The sequence below is a fragment of the Cimex lectularius genome, unplaced genomic scaffold (genome assembly GCF_000648675.2).
Source record: "Cimex lectularius strain Harlan isolate CLEC.00 unplaced genomic scaffold, Clec_2.1 scaffold38, whole genome shotgun sequence".
Taxonomy (NCBI): Eukaryota; Metazoa; Arthropoda; class Insecta; order Hemiptera; family Cimicidae; genus Cimex; species Cimex lectularius.
Genome location: NW_019392638.1, coordinates 1,640,346 through 1,649,991, shown reverse-complemented (window position 1 = coordinate 1,649,991; position 9,646 = coordinate 1,640,346).

Here is a 9,646-nt window from a genome sequence, read left to right as displayed (position 1 = left end):
TTATTAAAAGAATAACCGGTGATTTTACTGACGCATTTGCTTAATAGCTTTGTTCACTCCTTGTGTAAAAGTTATGTGGTTTGGTTGATGAAGACAGATTTAAGAAAGCCCAGGGAAGGCTGATCAGGTATCTTTCAGAGGGGATATTTTTTATGATGGGGACTTATATTGTGCTTTGCTTGATAAATGTGGGCTAAATACTTGTCGCATAATGGCTTGTTTTACTTTGCTGGAAATTATATAATAATAAACTGGATGCGCCGGAGATTCTGACGAAGTTAGGTTTAAATGTTCCACAAAGGCATTTGGGAGAGAGGCATTATCATAGGACGAAATATTGGTTGTCCTTCCGTCTCTTTATTTGCGTTTGATGATCCGTTTTTTCATGGATTACGAGCTTTTAAGGTGATGGCATACAGTATACTTGTTATTTCTTCTGTCTTGGTTTCTTAGACTGTTTTATGTTTCCATATTTTATGATATGTGTATTGTAATTAGTGTAATTTGTGTTTTGACTGCTTTGTGAGAACATTTCTGTACGAGTTGAAAAAAAAAAAATTGAGGAATGACAGGACAGATGTGCATGGTACGGTGTTTTTAGAGGTCAAGTATGCAGATTTAATTACACGAACTGACCCAAATATGAACAAGGCGCAAGACCTGAAGTGCGTGTAGTGTTCATCTGAAGATATTCCCAGAAGAGTGGCGTACTGCGGACGAAGTCTGGTGTGTGAATGTATATTAGCGTGAATGGAAGGGCATAGCCCCAATTACCCCGAGGTATGTCGAGTAGTGGAATATTAACCAGACTACCATGTTTTTATCTTATTTCTGTGTGTTTGTGTTATACTATCCACAATGAGAGACTAGCAATAGGATGAAGAAAAGAGAGAGTAGATTCGCTGGAGAAACAGTTAAATTAGTAAATTAAATTAGTAAGTTTAAAATGCGAGAAATATAAGAAAATAAATTCAAATCTAAGTAAGAAGCTGGTCAATGTCCCTAAAACAAAAAGAAAAAGAAAAGTAGAATAAGAAAGCTTTTGGGCGTTCTATGCATATTTGATGTTTTAACGGTTCTCTTTCTGATAACTTCCAGTATTTTCTATACAACTAGAAAGATATACATTTAAGATGTTTCAAACCATACAAAGACAACTTGATATTTTTAGTCTAAATACAATATAATACAGCAAGGTTGTGATTCATCATGTCTGTTTGTTAGTCGCCTATGTTTTTGTCAAGCATGTAATTCCATATGAGAAGCCAAAACAAAACGTGGATTATAACTTGATTCTGATCTAATCCTTTCCTGTTTACCACTCAATGCCTGGGGGAATGTGTTATTTTTTATTTAAAGCCGTTTGATTAAATGTAATACGTTTTAAGTGGGTCCTCGGAAATCCACGCTTTCTGAATGTTTACCGAAGTTTGGAGTATATAAACAAAATTGTTTTCTCGACAAGCTGCAAAAGCATTTTCCAACCGTAAATAAGAACAGGATTGAAGTTTTTCAATCCACAGAAATTGAACAATTTGATCAACAAACTGGATTTCATCGATGCCGATAAGTACATAAAAAGTTACAAAAAATATTTGTCATTTGTTCGTAATATTTTTATTTTTGTTCATTGAGTCTAATAAAAAACAGTTGTATAATTTAAAAAAAATTTAAATATCGCTTATCTTTCTGCTAGCAAACTTCCAATCTTCAATTCTTATTCTTCGTCCTTGTCAAAAGCGTTCTGGCCAATGAGCCCTAGGAGCCGGTAAAAATTAATAAATTATTTTTGGTTCGTTTTCTGCCTTCGTTTTACACGTATTTCAAGATTATTATATATATCAGTCTTCTTCTTTTTTTTATAAGAAAATAACATGCATGATCTTATTAAATGAGACTAAACATAGTTGTACAAACCAAAAGAAGTTTCCAACAAAGTGGACCACTTATTTATTTGATTTATTATTTATTGCCATTATTTATTTATTTAATTTGGCCAATTTTTCGTTTTAAACACCTTTCAACAACCAGTAAATACGAATTTTCTGAGCAACAAAAAAATAGACATTTTTGGGCTTGATATCCTAGTCACTTTTTTCTTCAATGTCCGGGATTCCACTTAAAAATTCATAACTCGTCTTAATTGAATCCAGATTCAACTTTGTTACGACCGTTGCGTTGGATCGATCAATTAATATTCTTTCAATTTATTTCAACAATATTTCGATTTTATAGGATTATAATAGGAAAAATAAGGTTGAAATCAACATAAACACCTCAACGTTTTATTTTACATATCCGGTTATGATTTATTGACGGAAGCCACATTTTTGCCATTGCGTGTAGTTTGTAAAGTTTTAAATTCACGTTTCAAGTTCCCTTTGGATCAGGTAAGTCATTTCAAAGTAATAGCAGTTTTTGAAAAATTGGCTTCTTTCACAGCGTGAAAACCAAATTGAACGTTTATCCCGCTTTTACCAATTCGGATTATCCGCCCTCGGGGTATTTCTGCAGTTAGTTCGAAAGTGGAGAAATCCATAGCGCCCGGAATTCAATTTTTTCCAAGATAAGATAATGGAAAGAGGGGAGGTTTAAAGCAACTGGAAGATTTGAAACAGTAATAGTTCGGTGCTCGGAGAAATGTTCAAATCCGTGAAAACTGTATTCACAAAGAAGTCGAAGAAGAGGAGGGATCGACAATTTCGTGAGTGTTCATTAAAATTTATAGTAAATGACATATCTCAAATAAAAAAACACCATTTGATTAGGTACTGTATATAACTATACAATATAATTAACATAAATAAAAAGATTCGCAAAACCCATTTAATTTATATGATTATAAAGATAATTTAAAAATAATGTAGTTTATAGTGAACAATAAAATAAACATGATGCAACAAATCAATATAACTAGTCATTATCTATAATTTACAACATGTCAGTTCTTATCTCAATAAAAACTAAATGTTTTAATTTTAGAAAGTTAGCATGACATTTTGTATTTATGTTTCAAATATTATATATTTGAAGGAAAATTTTTGATGAAAAAAATATTTAAAAATTGTCGACGTTAAGTTGTTCATCGGAAATTAAGAAAAAGATTTGACTATGAGAAAAGAGTCAAATTTCATTTGATAAACAACTAAAATTATAAACAATTAAAAGAAAAGAATCAAAGGCTGATTATTTTTATGACAATAAAAAAATACGACCTTTGGTTTATTTTGTTTTATACTCATATTTACATAGTGAGACCAGACTGGCGGTTTGTGAATTGTTCATGATCTGATCATGACGTTCAGGTCTGGCAGTACCATTTTGATTTGATCAAGATTTTCATTTTATACTCGACCTTTTCGAAACATCACGATATTTTTATAAAATATTTCCTCAGATATGATCTGACGCGATTGTTTATCTGTATCGGTGTATTTCTGAAACTCGTCATATTAATCATATCCTGCAATGACGAAGAGAAGGTGATTTGAACTTTGACTGTCTGGCTGATAAGTGGTAACGGTATCCTTTGTCCTATTTATGTACCCCAGTTGAAAAATAGATAAAGATGAATTTATTTATATGTAGGGGGTAGGGCATTTATTTATAAACATTTTTTTTATTGATTGAAGCAGTGTACTGCATCCTGTTGGAGTTGCAAATATGTTTCTTAAATTTGGGTTTTATTTTAATTTTTTTATTTAAATATTTTACTTATTTACTGATAAATTTTATAAATAAAGGCTCGTTAAGAAACGCATTTCTCCGACTGCTTTCTAAACATAACGATGTATCCTGTAATCCATTAGCGATGTCCTTCATTCGGTTCTTGCATCACGTCACCTGCCTATGCAACTGAAAAGACAGCGTACTTTAAAGAAAACATTTTCCAATAAAAAAAAAACTTCTCTTGTCTTGAAGAATGAAGCAAATTTATAACCGAGTGAATGCCAGGTTTGTAAGAACGGAGTACGCTTTGAACGGCACGTGGAGATAGGTATCAACAGGAAATCTCGGTTGAAAGAGTTTCATTGAAACAAGGGACGGGCGTCATGCTCTCTTGAGCAAAGTCCAATTGAGAAACTCAAAACCAACTGGAAGCACTTATACGAAGAATGGAAAACCGCCTACAACTTTGGGGAGGGTTCTTGGTGTAAGTTCTTTCGGTCTCTTTGAGATTAAATCAACTGGCGCTCTTTTATCATTCAAAAACAGAAAGTCAACCGACAATTCAAAAATATATGAATTTAAACGAAGTTCCAGTTACAAATTATGGACGATTTTTTTTTTCTTCTTTATGGGATATTTCTGAAAGAAAGACTTATCAGACAGTGTTAATTGTGTTAAAGTCGTGGATTTTTATAATGTAAGTCTGTTATTTTGTAAACCCATTAATGTTCCTGCTTTGCACTTACTACGTGTTTGTGGCTTATAATCGAATTGTTCACAAAAGAATCGTACAGGAAGAAACTTCTTAGGTGGATAAAGAAATTTTAAACAGATAATGTAGCAACTCTGCTTTTTTACTTAACTTTCGCGCTTTAAAATGATCAATTATTCGTTCTTAATCAGGAACAAGTTAAATTCTGGACCCGTTCAGAAATTTGGTAGGATGGCGATATGTAAAGGTCGTCACGTATATCCGTACTGTTTCATTTGCACAATAACAAATTTAACACGTACAGCGTAACGCTTTGCAAGTAGTAAAACATGCTGTGAGAAAGCGTAAGCATCGTCAGCGGGCCTGGTCGGCCGCGAAGCTCCACCGAGTTAAGAGCTGACGACGGCTCTCCGACAGTTTGAAATGAAAAGAAAATATCTTGCTAATCTGTTTGAGGATCGGTCATACCTGTCTGACACATGAACACTTGCTTGTTGAAGATCGCCCAGTGTGTCCACACTGTGCCTCGTCTCCTTATAGGGAATGAGTAGGCATTGCACCTGATATAAAAACATTCCTTGGGCATGAGAGTAGCTTGTTGGGTGTCCTGATTTTTGAGGGAAACGGTTGCACAATATGGTCATTGGCAGATGATTCACACATTAAAACGGTGCAAACCGTTCAGAATCGTATCCTCCTGCTAATAACAAATGCTCCATGGTATGTTCGGAACCAAACTATCCACAAAGGCCTGGAACTCTTATAGTTAAAACGGTGAAACCTAGAAACATGATAGTTGTTTAGCATTCACACTGCCCAAGAGTACTCGATTTTCCTCGGGGTAATTGGGGATAAAATTCTTCTTTCACGTTAATAAATTACACTCACACATTCATTAATACCACCCCAGAGTACTCGATATTCCTCGGGTTAATTGGGGATAAATCTCTTCATTCACTCTAATAAATTACATTCGCACATTCATTCACACCACCCCACTGTACTCGATAATCCTCCGGGTATTTGGGGGATACACCCCTTCATTCACGCAAATAAATATATTCGGTCCGATAAATAACATATATAACATACATGAAGTCACAAAGATCCTATGTACAATTAAAAATATTTACCTGCTTTCGTGCCTGAAGGCCAAGTTATTGTTACCAAATGTATTAATAATCTTGCTAAGTGAGGAACACCGCTGGCCGTTGTCTTCACTATGTTTCAAGGCATATTTTATATTTATTACACGATCACAATGTGATGTGCTTTGCTCAATAAAGTTTAAAAAGACGAAAAAAGTAATTTAAGGTTTGGTTTACAATAGCAAGGTAGCATTGGCACAGTATATTCATAGTTAGTTTATTTATGGACAAGCAAGTCGCGCTTTTATGTGCTGTATAATGTTGCAGCAATTAAACTCGAGTAATGAAAAGCGTATAAAAATGATTGATTATACTGCGTAATTGGTGTTATTTTGTCTTAATAAATCTTATTGCCCTTACGATTGTGTTGAATTGCATAACTTCTACGATCTTACGGTTGAACTTGAACAAACAATTTCGTTCATTCATATGTAGGTTGTTTTTAACTTTCCCCGGCCCTTAATAGTTGAAACTCGTTAAAACAACGACACCTCTATTAATAGAAGTTGTGATAATTGACCGCTTTAATCACGTAAAGACCGTTCTTCCAGACCTCGAAAGTTAAAGAATCCATGCCGGTGGAAACGGATTTAACTCCATACCGAAAATAGGTTTCTAGCGACACGGAGTTTATTGGCTGGCCTCACGCTAGAAATGCGCTAAGAGGTGCGTAGCGTTCCCTGAGATGACCCAATTCCCTCTTCCACGCCGTCCCTTACGCGCCCTTCTCCGCACGCGATTGTACGAACATCTACGGTTTACATGTTCCATTACGTTGTACTTTCAAAACTCCCTTTTATCGGATTGATGCCACTGGTGATCAAACGATTCCGAGATGTCCTGTGATGGACTTGACAACTTGCCAAGCTGTATGACCGTTTGGCCTGTTTTATATTGAATTTCTGTCATCCTGATTGGTGGGTCTGATTTGACGGTATAAACGACAAATTTTTTATTAATAACAAACAATGGTTGGTGGGTTTTAAAATAGATGAAAATTAAAACTACTGTTGCATGTTGTACCGGCACTAGTCCACTTACTGGTGACCTGAAGAAATCTTCTTCCTTGTTCATCACTGAATCTGGCGCCAAGCCGAAACGCGAAAACACCAAGTGAGGAAGGACCCAAGTTCGTAACCCACTCATTCAGTTCACCGACTCGCAGACTATCAATCAACTACTATGTACTTCATATTACGCGCAAATATATATTTTTACTTTAATATTTTGCCCTGCAGTATTCTTCTTTAGGTGGGAACGTTTAATTTAGTCTTTAGATTATTAGATCAAATTTGTTGAGTTGGCCAAAGAACTTGTGTATTGATTCCATCAGGTAGGACTATTGTCCCTCTAGGAGTAGGACTATTGTTTCTTCATACAGAGGATATAGGATTATATTGTACTTTACATCCCACTATCTTGGTGATCCCTCAATTATATTTGCCGGAGTTTTATTTGCCAGTGAGTAGAAACCTTCTTCTTCAGTGCACTTACAAATACTGCAGTGTCCTTCTGTCTTTATACCTCCTCTTCTTGGGAGAAGCTAAAAAGGCTACCCTCTGCTACTTTCCAATATCTCTTTATACCTATTGAGTCGAATAATTAGTTATCAGACTAGATAATTTTAAGTTCTGGCTTTGCTTTAGCAGTTCTATTGTAAATTAAGTCGAAACTTTTTTTTGATATATTTTACCTGGCTCCGTCTTGGAGTGTTGTTCCACCAGGTATCTTTAACTTGATCCAATTGATGGATTGAGTTCTATAGCAGTTGGAAATTTTACAGTAGGTTTGCCATTAGTGGTTCTGAGTACTCCTCCCTAGCTAGTTTATTACCCTCTTCGTTACTCGTTCTGTGTCCTGGGTCCCCAATCTTACATCAAGAGAAGCCTTGAGTGTAGCATGGCTATTAAGACCGATAGATGTTTTAGGTCATAGATAGTCTTTTCTCTCAGGCTGCTTTATCTGGTACTGTAAATTGGTATTCCTTTGCGAGGTTATACCTAGGAAACATCGAGTCCCATGGGCATGCCAAATATTATATCTTTCGAAGTTTCTTACTTAGTTTTACTGTTTGGCGTCACGGAGGCGGCTTAGAGAAACTTGTCCTTATATAAAGCTATGTGCAACTGATATTACTTCTTCCTTGATGAAGATGAGCATAGGTAGTGTGGTTAGAAACCTCCAGGTGAACTGTCGATGTCTTTTTTATGATTGCCGTGATAATTCAGCATACCTTATTTTCGGTACAACTTAGGACCCTCTCTACTCTAATTTTCCCACCACACAATCGCCACGATGCATGTCACTGCCTTGACAACTATTGGATAGAATCATATAGTCTATGTGCATATTTTTTGTTTAACAAAATCAGATGAACGAAATATGACATTCAGCCCGGGTATGAATAGAATAATTACTAAAGCATTATTTCCCAGTTAACATCCATATCTAAGGAAATATATTTGATGTTTTAAAGTTTGAATTTCAACGTTCAAGTCCGGTAAAAAGACCAGTTCTCAAGTCGCCTAGAGGAAGTAAGTTCTCGAGTCAATATTTTAAATATAAGCAGGCAGCTGCAGACTGCAGGTGTATTCTTGTAAAAAATAAACTCAACCGTTTAATAGTAAACGAATGAAACGTTGTTAAATATTTTAAAAAGTTTCATGCAATCTCGTTTCCGACATGTTATAAAATTCGGTCGAAAATATTGCTTTGATCTATTTTAATTGTTCAAATCGTTACATATTTTTAACAAGATTGTCGATAACTATACTGTATTATATTTGTTGTAACAGTTTTGCCATCTATTAAGATACTTTAAGGCGGATTATTGGAAAGTTAACGTCTCCGCTTCTATGCTGCATTTATTCGGTCGAGTTCTGATGGGATTGACCTTTTCTCAAGGAGCAGTTCTTAACTCCAGTTTATGATCATTGGAGTCCACTGAGAATTTTTGATGCTTAATGTTGTCAAGGGTCATTTAGCTTTCTTAGCCTTTGGCAAAGCATATCTCAATGAAAAAACATTATCTTTCGATTTATTGTTTAACAAAAACAACAACCAATGCCGATGTTTCTGTAAATAGATGCAGATACGACGAGCGATGATGTTTGAGACATAAAAACCGCCATTAGGAAGTTATTAATGATAAAAACTTAACTGGAACTTTTTAATTCTATTCTTAATGTTAACAAAGGATAACTATCATTGCATGGCCAGTACCGGCCAACCAATGAAGATGGCGAGAAACGCATGTGATAGACAAACCCCGAGTATACCGGTCCACCGAGTGAAGTGCTTTGTGCGGTTTTCTCGTTTAAAAGGAAAGTTTATCAGTTTTATCATATGTTTGGTTAAAAAAATGACGGTGAAGATAATTGTTCCCCAGACTCATTTCGGTATGTTAAAACCTAGTATTATTCTGCTAATGTTTAAAGCTGTTCATGTGGTATTGGATAAATGTGGTCACAGACTTTGGGCAGTATTTTCTAATATAGGAAATGTTTTTTTGGATCTTCGAATAGAACATTTTTCCTCTTCTTGAATGTATTTTAGACTTTTTTCACCTGCCCGACTTCATAACAAAAAGTAAAATGTCACTAACGGCCGCAACTCTCTTGGCAATTTCGAACTCTAAGCAAATCTTGAGGGCTATAACCGAAAATGGCCCGTTGGCTATAATAAGACCCAAAATAACCTATGGATCTGGTGGACCAAAGCAACAAAACAAACATTAGGCAGCATATTGCCAAACCTATGTATCAAAGGGGCAATGAAAACAACCCCCTCAATTGCATAAGAAACTCTGCTAAACCTACCTCCATTGAAAATATTTATATAAAGGAGAAGATAGGAAAAGCTCATTTAGGCTTCAGAAACAATCATACTGGATGGGAGCTAAACACTTCGGGTACACAACAATAATCAATAAAATCAGACACCCATAACCGGGAAACACTCTTTACAACATCCTACAAAGTCTCTCCTACAAAGAAGAAGAAAAAGAAGAATTCAGGAGAACATCATATAAAATGATATGGTGTACAGGTGGCTCCAAAACACTTGAAGAAAATAGAGGTTACAATGAAAACCTAATCAAATTGGATAGCCAATCGGC